The sequence below is a fragment of the Amblyomma mixtum genome, chromosome 3 (assembly GCF_055824585.1).
Source record: "Amblyomma mixtum isolate Tamu chromosome 3, ASM5582458v1, whole genome shotgun sequence".
NCBI lineage: Eukaryota > Metazoa > Arthropoda > Arachnida > Ixodida > Ixodidae > Amblyomma > Amblyomma mixtum.
Genome location: NC_143014.1, coordinates 92,854,466 through 92,870,043, shown reverse-complemented (window position 1 = coordinate 92,870,043; position 15,578 = coordinate 92,854,466). Strand labels below are relative to the sequence as shown.

Below are 15,578 nucleotides of genomic sequence, written 5' to 3'. Positions count from 1 at the left end.
CAGCTGAAATTTCAGGTAATTGCTAATATCAGGCAGCACTTCTAATACATCAATGTCCGAAATATTTATCAGTGAGACCGGTATCTTATCCTTACTAGAGAAGCTTAAAACAACATCAGCATCAGATCACCTTGGCTTTAATAACAAAATACTCAAAAATTCATCTGATGGTATTCATCGCATCTTGTCCGCTATTTTTTCACAATCTCTATCATCAGGCGTGATTCCGCTGGACTGGCGCCTAGCTAAAGTTGTGCCAATTTTCAAGTCTGGCGATCATTCCTCACCACTAAATTACCGACCCATTTCATTAACTAGCACTGTTTGCAAACTTCTTGAACACGTAATTCACTCGCAGGTAATTAACTATCTTGAAGAACATAACATTATCTTTAAATATCAACATGGGTTCCGTAAAGGCTACTCTTGCGAAACGCAACTTGCCGGATTCATTCAAGACATACATTCATCGATTGATGCTGGCATTCAAGTAGACTCCATATTTCTTGATTTTTCTAAAGCTTTCGACAGAGTACCTCACAACCGGTTATTAATGAAACTAGCACTGCTTAATATTCACCCTCTTGTCATTGCATGGGTTAAAGATTTTCTGTTTTCCAGGTCTCAATTTACAACTGTCAATAACCACAATTCGTCTTTCAGCCAAGTACACTCTGGCGTCCCACAAGGAAGTGTGCTTGGCCCCTTACTTTTCCTAATATTTATCAACGATTTACCGGATTCCATTTCTTCCCATATCAGACTTTTTGCTGATGATTGTGTAATTTATCGCAAAATTTATTCTAACACCGATTGCCAATCCCTTCAATCTGACCTGGATTCAGTAACAGCATGGTGCTCAACCTGGCTTATGCAACTTAATCATTCAAAAACTAAATTGATGTCTTTTACTAACCGAATGTCTCGAATTCAAACAGCATACTCCTTAAATAATAGCTCACTCGAGCTAGTCACCACGTATAAGTACTTAGGACTTCACCTTCATTCAGACTTAGCATGGAACCACCATATTAACCTTATGCTTGCATCTGCTAATCGGTCATTAGGTCTTTTAAAACATAACCTAAAGCATGCTCCTCCTCACCTCCGTGCTCATGCCTATACCACTCTAATTCGACCTAAAATTGAATATGCCTCGGCTATTTGGGACCCTTACCAATCTTACCTAATAAATAACATTGAATCATTGCAGAACCGCGCCGTTCGTTTTATTTACTCCGATTATTCACGTAACACCAGCGTCACAGCCTTAAAGAAACGCGCAGGTCTCCAGGATTTATGTCTCCGCCGTAAAATTGCACGACTGTCACTTTTTCATAAACTTTATCATCATCCATCACTTCATAACGACTTTTTTTCTTTGCCTACTTCGATTTTTGACCGCCGCGATCATCCCTTTAAAGTTAGACGCTTCACGTGCAGGACATTTATCTATGCGCATTCATTCTTACCACGCACAATATCTGACTGGAACACTCTGCCTTCACATATCGCAACCACCACTGATCCTGATAAATATTTTAAACTTATATCTTCAATAACTACTGCTTAACTCTTCGCATACATTGTTATTTTCTTTGTTCATGGCTTCCTTTTTTGCAGGGTTTGTTACTAAAAAGATTCATTGTATTAGTGTTCTGTTTGTATAATTTTAATAATGCAGTAATCTTCGTTCTTTGCCGCGCTGCCATTCTTTTGATTCTTTTGCTTACTTATATGTCATGCAAAGTGTCTTATTTGTGCCTTTGATTGATTCTTTTGCTTACTTATTTCATACAGTGTGTCTTATTTGTGCTTTTGTTGTTTGTTTTATATTTGTGGTTTTTTTTATTCTGTTCAATTGCCTGTGCCCCCCCCCCCCCTATGTAATACCCTCTCGAGGGCCTTTAGGGGTATTCTGTATAAATAAATAAAAAATAAATAAATAATAACGTGTACTGAGCTTACACTATTTACAAAGCTTCAAAGCCAGAAGCGCGCAATGGTGTTCGGAGAATACTAGTTTCCTCCACGCGTTTTCAGCTTTGCATCGAACAATACTGGGAACGCTATCTGGAAAACCAGAAAATGTTCATAACTGGCTGCTAAACAAGTCTCCTTGTGCCAGCAGAAACTACAAAAACTGTCTGTTTCGACGATAACACTACATAGGATTAGGCATGAAATTCTTTGATGCATGGTACCTAAGATGCCTTTGTAGTGTTCAGATGCAACCAAATGACGACTGTTCTACACGGTAAAGTATTTATTAGATGATATACACATTTTTGTTCGGTTCGTTAGAAATCCATTTATTTCTATGGTTTATGTTTTATGGGGGTTTAACTTCCCAAAGCGACTCAAGCTATGAGGGACGCCGTAGTGAAGGGCTCCGGAAAATTCGGCTACCTGGGGTTCTTTAACTTGCACTGACATCGCACAGTACACGGCCTTCTAGCATTTCGCCTCTATCGAAATGCGACCGCTGCGGTCGGGGTCGAACCCGCGTCTTTCGGGTCAGCAGCCGAGCGCCATAACCATTGAGCCACCGCGGTGGCTTCCATTTATTTGTAAGTTTTCACTGAAATGGTTGTATACTTCATTAACACAGTTGTGACTTCTGAACTTTTTTTCATATATTTCGTCTCCGGGATTCCCTTCGGCCATATCTTGGCCCCCCCTCTTCCAAGACCAAGACCATGACGTTGGCGTTATGCATACCAGGCCCCGGTTTCCATTCCACCTCTTAAATCTTTACGCAACCATTTCCACCCCCTCTTTCCTTGATTTTGGTTTTACTTCCCAAGCAAGTTCACGACGGCGGACCGTCCTGATGTCTTCACGCATTTTGTGAAATAAACGGCAAACTCGAACTAAAAGAATTCAATTGAAAAACATCTTTTACCAGTGGAATGAAAAAGAAGTAAACGAGCATATGCCACTGGAGGTGTTTGTTTTTTAATCCTAACTTTCTAATTGCTCAGTTAATAGTGCTTCAGCAATGAAGAACATTATTTGTGTGACTAAAAACGAAAAAAAAGGGGGTAAGGGCCCCATGTGTTGTAATGAGAACCGCACCATCTGTAGCTCTCGTTATGTGGATTAAGTTGGCAGCCTTTGGAAGGCCTTGAGTACAAATGAATTGAAACGCACTCCTTTGCGTTCCACTGGCTTCATTCGGATTATAAATACTCCGGCTGAAGCCGCTCAATATGGGGCTAAGAAGACTTTCATCAACAAACAAAAGCAGAAACCGAGTTTTGCACTTCGGAGATGTCAGGAAAAAAGAAAACAATGAACCGAGGAAGTATTTAGCTAGTTAATTTGGCTCTAATCATCCCAAGTGCGACCCGCTTGTATATGTAATCTGTCTGAGCAGTCACTAGTCATTAATTCTTCTCAAGCGGTTAATGTCTGCCGATGGAGGCCTAACGCTGCTCGTGGTTTCCTCATTTGTTTTTTTCTTTTCGCGAAAGCCGCACATTAAGGTGTGTCGTAAGCCTTCGCTTTTTTTTTTCCATATTGATATGCTTCGTTCGCGACGTGACGCGCGTGTTGTTAAACAGAAGTCGTCTTTTACGTCGCGTTACTGGCATTTTACCAACAATCGCGTGACGTTGGCTGTCGCTTCGGGAAACGCTTCGGGAAACCACGCTTGTCCCTGCCATTTGCTGCAATAACGTGACGCCCTTTATGACTCATTAACGGAGAGTTGGCCGACGATAAGAAAGCAAGATTAATGCGTGCGCTATTAGGTGCAATATCAAAACAGGCACATGTAAAATTCAAGTCGGAACTTGTCGGTAAAAATAATGCAGTTGCGACAAAGTCTGCTTTAAGTAGGGCGAATGAGTCAGGATCAGAAAAAAGAATGTAAGGAATTGCGATGTGAACGGTCCTATTACCCTTGACAACTTCAACCACAGGTAATGACATTGCTTCTTGGACGTTACAAGAAATTGAATTCCATTTTTTTTTCTTTTATGTAGGAGAAGACTTTTCAAGGTTGCTCCAGGAGATTTGTTAGCCAAGTTTTCGAACCTAACATCCTCGAAAAGAGTCCGCCCTTTTAACCCTCGCGAGGAGAAGAATGCGTCTAGGAAGCTGTAACAGGTCTTTCCCTGAAGTTGAATATTATCCGCACCTAATGACGCAAGTTTTAAGCCGCTAATTGCCGTTGTATTACTTTTACGAACTATTGGAAGGGGGGGGGGGGGGGGGGGGGGAGGCAAAACGCGACACGAATTAGCCAATCATCGCCTCCTTTTCGTTATGCATGAGTATTAACACATAACTATAAAAGAATCATTTGTTACCGTCTTTGCATCTCGCTCAGTATTTATGATCATCTAGCTGAAGCAGAAAACAGTAAAACTTTATGGCCTTAAAAAGTTCTAAATGTGTAAATTTGCCCCAGCACCTGTGGCAAAATGTCATGAACGGGGTAAAATTCGACGCGCATCCGAAATCGAGACATTACGCAGTGTTGCATTGAATGCACATGAATTCCGCTCCATACACGCACCAACACAATCTCTCTGAACCTATTGGCATGAAAAACGCTGGACCCAGACAGAACCCTACATTGTTTTGTGCCATGACCCATAGACTACAGACTACAGACAGGCTTTGCGTGAAACCTGGCTACGCGATTCTCTGCAATTTCTTGCCTTCCTCGGAACCTTACTCTAGTTTAATGACACGGTTGATATTCTCTCCCCTCCTCCCTGCCGAATGAACATGCGCTCAGGTTCGATTCGCAGTATCTGAATACGATCTTTGGGACGCGATTGTAGGTCAGGCCGAACAGAGCTTGTTCCATTCTCAGTGTGCTGTACATGAAGCCATTCTTGCTCGTCGACGCGTAGGTTCTATAGAACGTATGTGCATTTTGAACAAATAAATAGCAGCGCAAGGAGACAAGGACAAGAAGAGACAACAAGGACGGCGCTGAACTTCCAACTTTTATTTCCAACGAATCGTGCGAACATATATGCACTCTGTACAATCCGGCGTCATCGTCAGTGCATGCGCAGATACGCCAGCTCTTTATCAGAAAGAGTGATAGAAGCGGAGCTAACACATGCTTCTCCCCGATTATAATAATTATGTTCAAGTCATGTACCAACACGCCCAATTTTCCGCGTTAATTATGTGCATTTTGTTCCCCTCGTATTCCCTGACTTTACTGTTCTTTGGTGGGTGAACGTCTTTGAAGAGACACCGGCACTGCTTGGTGAGTCTCTTTTCTTCATGTCTTCCTCAAGCCACTCGGCAATCAATGCATTCTTTATGCACATTCATCCTATAGAGCGACAAAACAAGGATATATCTTTAGAGGAAGAACGAAAACCATTACCAGTTCGATCCCTGCCGCGGCGGTTGAATTTCTTTGGAGGAGAAATTCTAGAGGCCCGTGTACTGTGCGATGTCAGTGCACGTTAAAGAACCCCAGGTGGTCGAAATTTCCGGAGCCCTCCACTACGGCGTCTCTCATAGCCTTAGTCGCTTTGGGACGTTAAACCCCATAAACCAACCAACCAACTTTTGAATTCTATTGGCTGACGGCCGCGTCGTTCGCAACGATCGCTGCGACTGTGCGGCGTGCGACCAACTGGTTGGAAGCCTGGCGCAGCCGCTCTGCGACGGGAGCGGCGTGCCTTTGAGTCGCAGTGCGGCTGAAATCGCAGTGCGCTGTGGCAAGAATCGCACCATGTGAAACGGGCATTAGTCGCTTTGGGATGTTAACCCCATAAACCAAACCAAACCAAAACCATTACCTTTAATTTAGACCCTAAAGAACACCTCAATGTCACGTTTTGTCCTATGTGTGGCTTGCTGTTAAAATAAACCTCTTGTTAAAACCGCGAGGTGCAAACATTCCTAAAGTTTACATGAGGTAAGAACAATAACCAACTCTTACATTATTCTAGGGCGCCATGTTGATGGAGTTGGGCAGTTTTGAAAAATGTGGCGTGCAGAATATCGTGCCTTTTCGACCACTGTCTCATTTACTAAGGCTCATTTCTCAATTTTTTTTTTTTCTAGCCGCCGCGGTGGCTCAGTGATTGTTGCGCTCGGCTGCTGACCCGAAAGACTCGGGTTCGATCCCGGCCGCGGCGGTCGCATTTCGATGGCGGCGAAATGCTATAGAGGCCCGTGTACTGTGCGATGTCAGTGCACGTTAAAGGACCCCAGGTGGTCGAAATTTCCGGAGCCCTCCACTACGGCGTCCCTCATAGCCTGAGTCGCTTTGGGACGTGAAACCCAATAAAACGAATCCTGTTTTCTTTACTGCAGAGTAACTGCTGCTTAATAGCCCACATTCCCTTCTGTTTCTGTTGAAAAGTTTTTGATGCCATATATTTGCTATTCGCTTCATGCTGTCCTTTTTTTTCATTCTGTTTCCTTCTTCAAAGTACCGTGCATTTCGAAATCGTGTAGTTACAGTATATTTCTGTGTATTCCATTGTAGGACCCTTTTCTATATTTCGGCTCGGAGTTTCCTTGTATCAAAACATTACGGCTGTTCCTGGAGGCTCTAGGAGTCTCAGATGGCATACGCATCGTAGTTCTCTTTTTTCCTTCCGATTAGCAGTGCGCCGAATCAGACACCAAACTCACATTATTTCGGGATGGTGCACCCCCACACTCCTCCGTTGCAGTCGCCCTCGGCGCCTGAAGGGAATGCAAATGAAGCCGTTTCTGCGAAGAGAACTCCGCAGTATGGGACCCCATTAATTTATGTCACTCTGCGGCCTTATAACTGTTTTCCCATAGCGGTCGTTTCCTGTGCTGTCTTTTCTGCTCGTCGTGCTTTTTTTCGCGCTGTTTCTTTTTTAAACGTGAGTTGGCGCCAATTCGTCCAACTGTGGACTCTTTAGCAGATAGTTTTAGTATTGGGGCAATCGATATTGTGAGTGGAATCCACGGAATTCTCATATTTGATCATTATCGCAATTTTGGCTTCTGAAGGAGGTCTACTTAGAAATCTTGAACTACAGAATTACGAGCGGCAGTATTCGTACTCAGTTAAAAATGGTGATAGTTCGTCCACTTCTTAAAGACGGTAATGCTAAATGTGTACAAAATTATCACCCTATTTCCATCCGGTCCAGTTTCATCTCTTCAGTAATGAGCAGTTTTATTCACAAATCAGAGGGATCCCGGATATCAATACTGCAGCATTTGGGCTTCGCAAGCTTCGCCTGGAAGGCCGAAGACAGAGACAGGAGGCTGCTGTGGTCCCACACGTACTACTTTTAGTAACAAAAACACACATGCTTTATACACAGACACTGGTGACGCGGTGAGCAGAAACTGAAACCGAAATTCTGGTGATCCGATATATACGGCTCTATTGAAAAAAAAAGGATCCCGTAAAGAAGAATGACTGATCATTTATTTACTTCGTTTTAAGAAATCTGGTGTCATGTGCACTTTTTTTAAATGTCGCAAAATCATTCGATACGGTATGCCATGTTCTCGAGCTGGATAAAATAAATTTAAAATTTATGCTTTCGCGGTCCCTTCCTTTGTTTGTTACATTTTTTTTTTTCAGTTTATTCACAGGTCGTCTCCATTTCGAACATTCGCAGTTCTGTTTTTCTCAAAGTTGCTATCCCACAGGGTTCCACAATGCCTTCACCCTTTTTAATGTAGACATAAAGGACATGCGTAATACGCTGTCCACTTGATAACTATTTCAATGTACAGACGATACTGCCTTTGTAGTTAGCTAATGAATTTTTCGAACGTAATTACAATGCTTCAAAACGATGTCATAAAGTTAATAACTAGCTAGTTCGACGCGGACTTTATGGACATTAATCCTTGTGAATCACAGCTTGTTCGCTTTCGCAGCCCGCTGAAGCTGGTCACACTTTCTGGCTCACTCAATTTCCACATTTCTCGGTGTGCGAATTGTTTTTACCCTCGTATTAATTTTTTCAACTCAGCAAAGTGTTTGGGCACATGGTTCGATTCCGGTCTCCCTTGGTCTTTCAAGAAACCGTCGGTTCATTCATTCCTCAGCCCAAAGTGCACTCAGATATGGAATTACAACTTTTGTGCATTGTTCTGGTATCTGGCATCGGCCTGTTAATAGTATGCTAAAAAGTTCTAGTTGTGATGTATATACTCCTCCAAATGAAATGTTAACCTCTTTCAGTTGAAGAATGCCTAATTTTCGACCACTGTTTGTTCAGACAATTGACTCGAACATTTCTGGAGGGATACCTTTAAAGTATCACCTGGGAATTGTCGACTATTTGGTAATACATTAGCCTTTTCCGTTCTTCATACACGCACTAGATTTGGTAGATTCACTCTCTGCTGTTGTATTGCAGGCATACTTGTTACGATTCCCTAGGAACTTAGTTCCGACGAATCGACACGTCAAGTTGTAGAAACCTGAAAGAATTAGGCATCGACGAATTAGGAATTGTTTTTGATGTCATTGCGAATGTTCATTGCGGTTATTACTTGTGTTGCGTTGTGCTCTGCACCACACTATTCGGTCTTAGTACTGCTCATTTTTATTATTTTTTCTCTAAATTAGTCAGCTTTTGTGGTTAAGTCTTGGTGCTTGGTGCCGGATTTCATGCATAAAGCCGCTCTGATGGCTTAGGCGAACCTAATTTCTATTATCGAACTTGTATATATATGTGAATCAATTATTATTATTATTATTATTATTATTATTATTATTATTATTATTATTATTATTATTATTATTATTATTATTATTATTGACATTATTATTACTATTCCTTGCGCGACTTCAACAGGCTGGGTCCTGACTTTGCGGAAAAATGGCAATAAAAGCGTTATTGTTATTATTGCAATAATAAAGTTCTCATTACTGTGCTAGAGCCCTCGGTGTCAACTAATTTTTTTTTTCTGGTTGACCAGCCTGACCATGCACATATACACAACGCCATGGCAGTGGAGCTTAGCCAAAGAAGTCCGTCGTTCATCATCAGCTGAACTGCGCTCACTGCCGAGAAAAAATGGCTGAGGCTTAGCTTAGGTTAAGCCTAGTCAGATGCGAAGCATATTGTCGCCGAGTTGCATATCGAGCACGCCGCTTGGCTAGACGTTCTTCACGCTCTTCATCAGTCTCTGTAGCACGCCGCAACTTTTGCTTCTCATTCCAACGAGCAGCCCTGTCTCCAGGAGGCATCTCTATCCCGTGTACGCCTAGCAGAGGCAGGCGCACCCCCTTGTATACCGCCGCTCCAGCATCACGTGTTCACTACAGCGCACCTAGCGGCAGAAGCAGGAAACACATTGGTCGCGACGCCTCGCGCGACGGCGCGAGCTGGGGCCCCGTTTCTCCTATGTCGTTACGTCACGCATCACGTGGTCCTCCTTGGTCGCGACGCCTCGCGCGACGGCGCGAGCTGGGCCCCCGTTTCTCATCTGCTGTGACGTCAAGCACCACGTGGTCATCCTTGGTCACGACGCCTCGCGCGACGGCGCGAGTTGGGCCCCCGTTTTTCATCTGCTGTGACGTCACGCATCACGTGGTATGACATGGAGGTCACGAAAGGTCAATGGTAACGACACCGCCGCGCTCGAGGAGCTGGGTTGGGCTATTTTAGTATGCTTCGCATAAAAAACCTCGCTCAACGCTCTCGAATCATCCCTTTCTAACGCTGGCCCCCGACCGCCCCGCCTCAACAGTCTTTAATCCCATCTCTCCACTTGGATTTCGTCGTTGCGCTTCAAAAACAAAACGTTTCATCGTCCTCAGTTAAACAGCGTAACCCTCATTTGAAAGGCCCATATTGAGTGCAGCCATGACCTAGGTTGTTCAAAAGCACCACAAGTATGTTGACGTGAGCCAATCGCGTGATAAGATACAGAGAATCAGATGCGGATCGACTCCACTCGAACGGGGCTTGTTCCCACACGCACCTTGGATTAATCCCCCTACTTGCAGTGCGCAAGAGCAGAAATATACGAAGGCAGGAAAAACAGCACGCGAGGATCGGTAAAGAGAAAACTCAGGAGGCGGCAGAAACAGCGCGCTGAGGACGAGGGCCGTGACGTGTCGGTTGCGTCACGTGGATCTCTCTAATAGGCTTTTTGCGGGAATCAGGCTAAGCGGGGCGCAGAGTGGTTGCGATTAGCAGGATTACATAGCAGCTGCTCACTACACGTCGGCGGGACGCCTACGGCTTCTGCGAAAACGCCGAGCGAAGGAGCGAAAACAAACGCCAGCCTTTTCTGCAGCTCTTCCCTCTAGCTGCTGACTGTAGCATGCGGATCGAATCATAAATTTGGGCCAAATTTAAAGCACACTTGAAGGGGTTTGAGCGTCGCACGCGGCTGGCGCCCAAAGGTGTTGTCGGAAATGCGTGAAGCATTTATCCAAAACACAACACAAAAAAAAGTGAGCGTGTGTGTGCGTGGTGGTGGTGGTGGGGAGGGGGGGGGGGGGGGGGTAATTGTTTTCCACGCGCTTGTTCGCCACTGTCTCCTAAGCGTCCAGAAGTGTACGTCGCGGTGGCCCTCGCTTACGCAGCCGCGGAGCTCTCAAGATCGCACGCATGAGCAAGCCGACGACTTACTTCTTTTCGAGAAACACCTGTTATGCGAGACAGCCCCAGCGCGGCGCTGTTAAGTCGTGCAGCCATGCGTCGCGTGGAGATTCCCCGCCCTGGTGCTCGCAGAATCGCCAGGGGTCCCGTTGTATTCCACCATCCGAAAAACGGAGAAGCGCCTTTGTAATTGAAACGTGTCGGCCTGCGCCGGTGTCAAAGGCGAATTCGCCTTTACTCAGCGACGTACTGAGAAATCAACTCGGTGAACCATACAGTTGGCCTGTATAGTTTCCTAAAGCTGCAGATATAGACTGCAACTCGGTCTGTTCGTACAGAGCGTTCCTTCTTCAGCTCTTGCTCGTACTTTGTTTTCTTTTCTACAACAGAGAATTTCTTCCAAGGAGTTACTTGAAGCGAATTTATATATTATTCGCGCAGTAATCTGGGTTCTCACTCGCAGAGTTTTTCGCGCGCAATATTGGTTCGTGACGAGAATCGCCTTTCGTCTCATGCGCTGTCGCTAAGGTCCAGCAGACGGGAGCGCGCAAATAGCGAAGCAAACTTAGGTACGAACAGGAATGGGAATTCGCCCTCTTGAAATCCGTATATGCTTTATTTCGTATATGCTTTATTTATAACTGTACCCCTTGGAAATGGTGCAACTCGCCTCTTCTGAGTGCTGATTTCATATTCATATCCTCGGCAGGTGTAACGTATGCACGATTACTGTTCTCGACCGCATGCATATGATTTTACTTTCTTCTACTTGTCACTTAAGTAACAGAGAGGGAGCGGTGTATGCCAAACCGCTCGGACAGGTCACATCCAGCTGGCGTGCTCTGGCCAGCCTCTCTGCGCTGACAGGAGGTAAGGAGAAGCAGCCTTCAAGTAAGGTAGAGAGAGGCTCCCCATGGCAACTGCAGTTCTTTGTAAGAGATCAAACCGGGCTAACAACGGGACCATTAGGTTAATTCCTACTACGCAACGCTCTCATTTGATCTCATCGGTGTGTATCGCTTGCTTAGTTTTACCCGAAACAACGCTCGACGTCACGTCGCATCGCTCCCCGCTGTAGCACTAACATTGCTACACACTCGTTTGACCTCGAGGACGTTGTCTTTTCCATTAAAAGAAGCAGGACTAAATCCACAAATTGGTTTATTGCGGTTAAGTGTCCCAATAGTTTTACGCTGCAGCCAGGATACGTAGTTTTGTGCAAGAAGCGTTTCACTAAAACAAACAGGATTAAGCACAGTTTATGCCTGTGCACAGTCGTTAATCCCATGGCAGGGCTCTCTTCAGTGCGTCCGCAATTATGCGAGGCCGTCTGCAGTACAGGAAGGACCCTTTTCGCTGTTCGCAGTCGGCATCGGAGGCGGCGGTCCCCCCAGCCTCTGCGACGGGGCGGACGTAGGGCGGCCCCGGCGCACGCGCGGACGCGCCGGCGAGGAGGCCGTCGAGCCCCGAGGCGGTGGGGTCCGACCCGAGCCGGGCCCTGGGGTCAGAGGCCGGCGGCGGCGGCGGCGACCTGGCCGCAGCATTCCGGAGCGGTCGGCCGGTCCTTGTCCCCTGGCCCATACAGGTTGGGGCCCCGTTAGGGGCGCAGACGCCCCGCCAAGCCCCGCGCTTCACCGGGTCCGAGAAGACGCCCTTCCCCGATCCAATGCGGCGGTTCGGGGAAATTCTCCGCCGCGGGTTGTTGGCCTCTTCCCCCTTCGGACGGGCCCCACCACCGGGGTCCGTCCTTGCCTCCGTTCCGGAATTAACTGACTCGCCTGGCGGAACTCGGTCCCGGCCATGTCGTGTAGGTGTCCCGGCGGCGCGCCGCCCGCACTGCGCGTAAATCAGAGCCTTGTGCAACCGCCGAGGGCCCCGGACCCCCGTCCGTCACGCCCGCAGCCGCCGACGAGGGAGGGGCGGCTCTCGTGACAGCGCTCGTGCCGGCTTTCACGAGCGCGACACGACATGCAAATGACCGGCGCGCACCTGTTGCTTCGGAAGCAGTGGGTCGCATTGGGGCAGCGGCGGACGAACACTGCTGTCCAGGACAGGCTGTTCACGCGCTGTGGGAAATTAACCCCAGCAAGACTACTGACAGGGGCATTGCTAAAAAGTATTTGTTTCGCACACTGCGTTCGAATGCCTAAACAAATCTGGGCGCATTGATGTGTCACATTTACCGGCACGAATGTTTCCGCGATTGGTAGACAGCCTTGCTGACTGCTGTCAGTGGTCGCCGCTGCAGAAAAACTCAATACGGATGCGAAGAGGGCTAAGCCATGCAGGAAGAAATGACAGGTAACTTGGAAAGAGAACGAGCTACGTAGACCGAGACGCATTTAGAACTAGTAGTTTAAATCATTTACCAATTTACCATTTACTAAATTACCAATTTGAACAAAATGATCTGCACGCGTCCTTTATGCCCGTTTTGCTCACTAGAAGTTCAGCGGTATATCAGTGCCCCGGGATGACAAGTACGCAAATATTCTTGCAGATGCAAATTGACTGGAGTGCACGGTTGGGAGAGGAAGGTGTAGTCCCTGTGCGCCATGGATTTCTTCAACTTTTTTCACCTAAAAGAATGAAGGCCACTGTAGCTTTTTCGTATAAAATTAAGTATTCGTGTTGGAGGGCAGTGCCCCCTCTCATTAATGCACGCATGTCGGCGACCCATATCTTTTCTCCCTCTTCATTCTTCCCTGTTCACAACACCCAGCGGAGCCTCAGTCGGAATACCCCTAGTCCATTCACCTCTTCCATCTGAGCGAACACGCAGTCATTTCCACATTCGGCCGTTCGGCACCTTTGGCAGTCAGGCCTGCTTCCAAAAGCCCCGAAAGATTTCTGTGCAAATACATGTGACGTGAAGCCGCTTCCGCTAGCGCAGGAGCCGCGCCTGGACCACGGTCAGGCACCGGCGACCCTCGTCCAGGTGGCGGCGGGAGTCCCAGGCGGCCTTGGCGGTCGGCGCACTTCCGAGTGCACCGGTGGGTCCCCAAAAGGGGGGCCCCCGCGGGTCGCCAGAGGAGCCCCCGGTGCCGCCGAAGGAACCGATTAGGAACCGGCAAGAGTAGGGCCGCTCCCGCCAAGAGGGCGGAAGCCAGAGTGGGCTCCCATCCTGGTCGGGCCTGCTCTGTCGACAACACAAACACAAGAGCTGTGCGCGCGCCACGTGGCCGCCGCCGCCGGTGTTGCTGCCTCTTTGGCGCTGCTGCAGCGCCGTGCACCGTCCCCTCTCGCCGAGTACAGAACCGCTCGTGGAGAGCGGCGCCTGAAGTTGGCCATCATCGTGCGCAGCGTGGGGAGCGGCAACGTAGTATCGGCGCTGCTCTCGAGCGCGGCGCACTTTGCACGGGATCCTCATGCATGGCCGCTCTCGGCAGCTCCATGTCTACACAGCGCTTCTGAACAGGCTGCCATTAAGGAAATGCAAAAACACAACGACGCATCATTCATCACGCAGCATGCAAGCTTTGACAGGAGCATCGACTAAGAAGCTCTGTCACAAAGAGCGCTTGTATGTTGCAGTCGCAAGCACAGGTGATGCCCTTTCTGCTAGCTTGGCTCTGTCGACAATGATCTCTGGGAGAAACGCACTAGCTTCGCCGCTTACGAAATATTTACAGCTAACGGCGGTGTTACTCTACCTGGCGTGCTTATGTAACAAAATGTGTAATAACACTGTGCGTGTTGCAAGCCCTGTTCTTGATCTCACTGAGGGAAGGGCAAAGTTCAATTCGATAGCTCTAATTGTGTAATACCTTTGCTTTGAGCGGAAGGCAGTAGTTTCTTCAAAAGAAGCAACTTGCTGACGTCAAGATGTGCGCCGGAATAATATTGATGAATTAAATATCATGTCTGATGACAAATGTAATTATGTACACTTTTTTGTCAAAGACGAATGTTTTCGAATGGGTGTTACTCTAAATAATAACTTAATTGAGCGCATTGGGGGACTACCCATGTCCTAATTTATCTCAACGCCATTACTATAACCTTTAAAATATACTTAACGCATGTCATATAAAACATTTTGTGCCCTATTATTTTTATACGTTCGATTCTATTGACAGCTGAAAATCGGTTCCTCATAACTGGCGCAGACTCTTGGGGAAACTGATGTTCAAAAACTTGTCGCCTAATTACAGCGAATGACAAGTTCGCAAGCCAGCCGTTTTACTGGCTTTCCGCGACGATATTACGCTGGAAATGGGCCTTGCATTGATCAATTTGCTCACACCCGAGTCCGATCTGAAGTGTGACAGCGACAGTCGGCAACGTTCCCCAATTACATCCAAAATACTCTATTCTGCCATTTATTAACTCAGTATTCCAACCTAGAGATGATTCATGACCGCGGCTGCTCATTCATCGAGGATGCTGTCGGGAATCACAGAAACGAGCAGCCAGCAAGTTTAGAATACACCGTATAAGCAAGCTAAGCCTGGGCCGACACGCGAATCCGGAAGTTTCACTGCGTGCTAGCGAACAGTTTATACCTGCAGCCAGGATAGCGAGAGGATGAGCTGGACTACGAAGCCGCCTTCCCTCCCAGGGCGATCCCCCGGAGCCCCGGGTCGGGCCCCGCGCGCCGGCCACAGTCCTCTCGGCCAGGTGCACGCGCACTCGAGGCGCCCTTGGACCCGGCGGCCGCGGTTCCGCGCTCCAAGGAAAAAGTGACGCGTTAAAGCCGCTACGGATTCCCGGAACGCGCTTCGTCGACGCAAGCGCCGAAGGGCGCCGAAGGAAACGCGGGTCGCGTGAATGCGCCAAGATCACCGCCTTCGCGCCGCCGGTGACCGTGGGGCAGCGCGGTTGGCGCGCACGCAACGGCACTGCAGGCACCCCTGTGCGGCCGAGAAAAACGATCGCGCTCCACGGGGGCAGTGCCGAGCGGAAGTGCTCATTGAGGCCCCTTGGACGGCTTCTTGGCAGGCCGCGGCGAGGCCTTGCGCCCAGATTGTGCGCCGCCGCCGCGCCAGTCAGCGCGACGCCGGCGAGTTCGGCGCGCAGCGTTGGCCGAGG

General features: G+C 47.7%; 1 long non-coding RNA gene across 1 annotated transcript in view; it reads right to left on the bottom strand.

Annotated features, from left to right (window-relative positions):
• LOC149350949 (uncharacterized) overlaps window positions 1–15,210 on the bottom strand; it is a 48,937-nt gene extending 33,727 nt beyond the window's left edge. Inside the window, exon 1 of the long non-coding RNA XR_016289476.1 lies at window positions 15,053–15,210. This is a non-coding gene — a long non-coding RNA (uncharacterized LOC149350949). The remainder of the gene's footprint in view (window positions 1–15,052) is intronic.
• Between the last annotated feature and the right edge of the window lie 368 nt (window positions 15,211–15,578).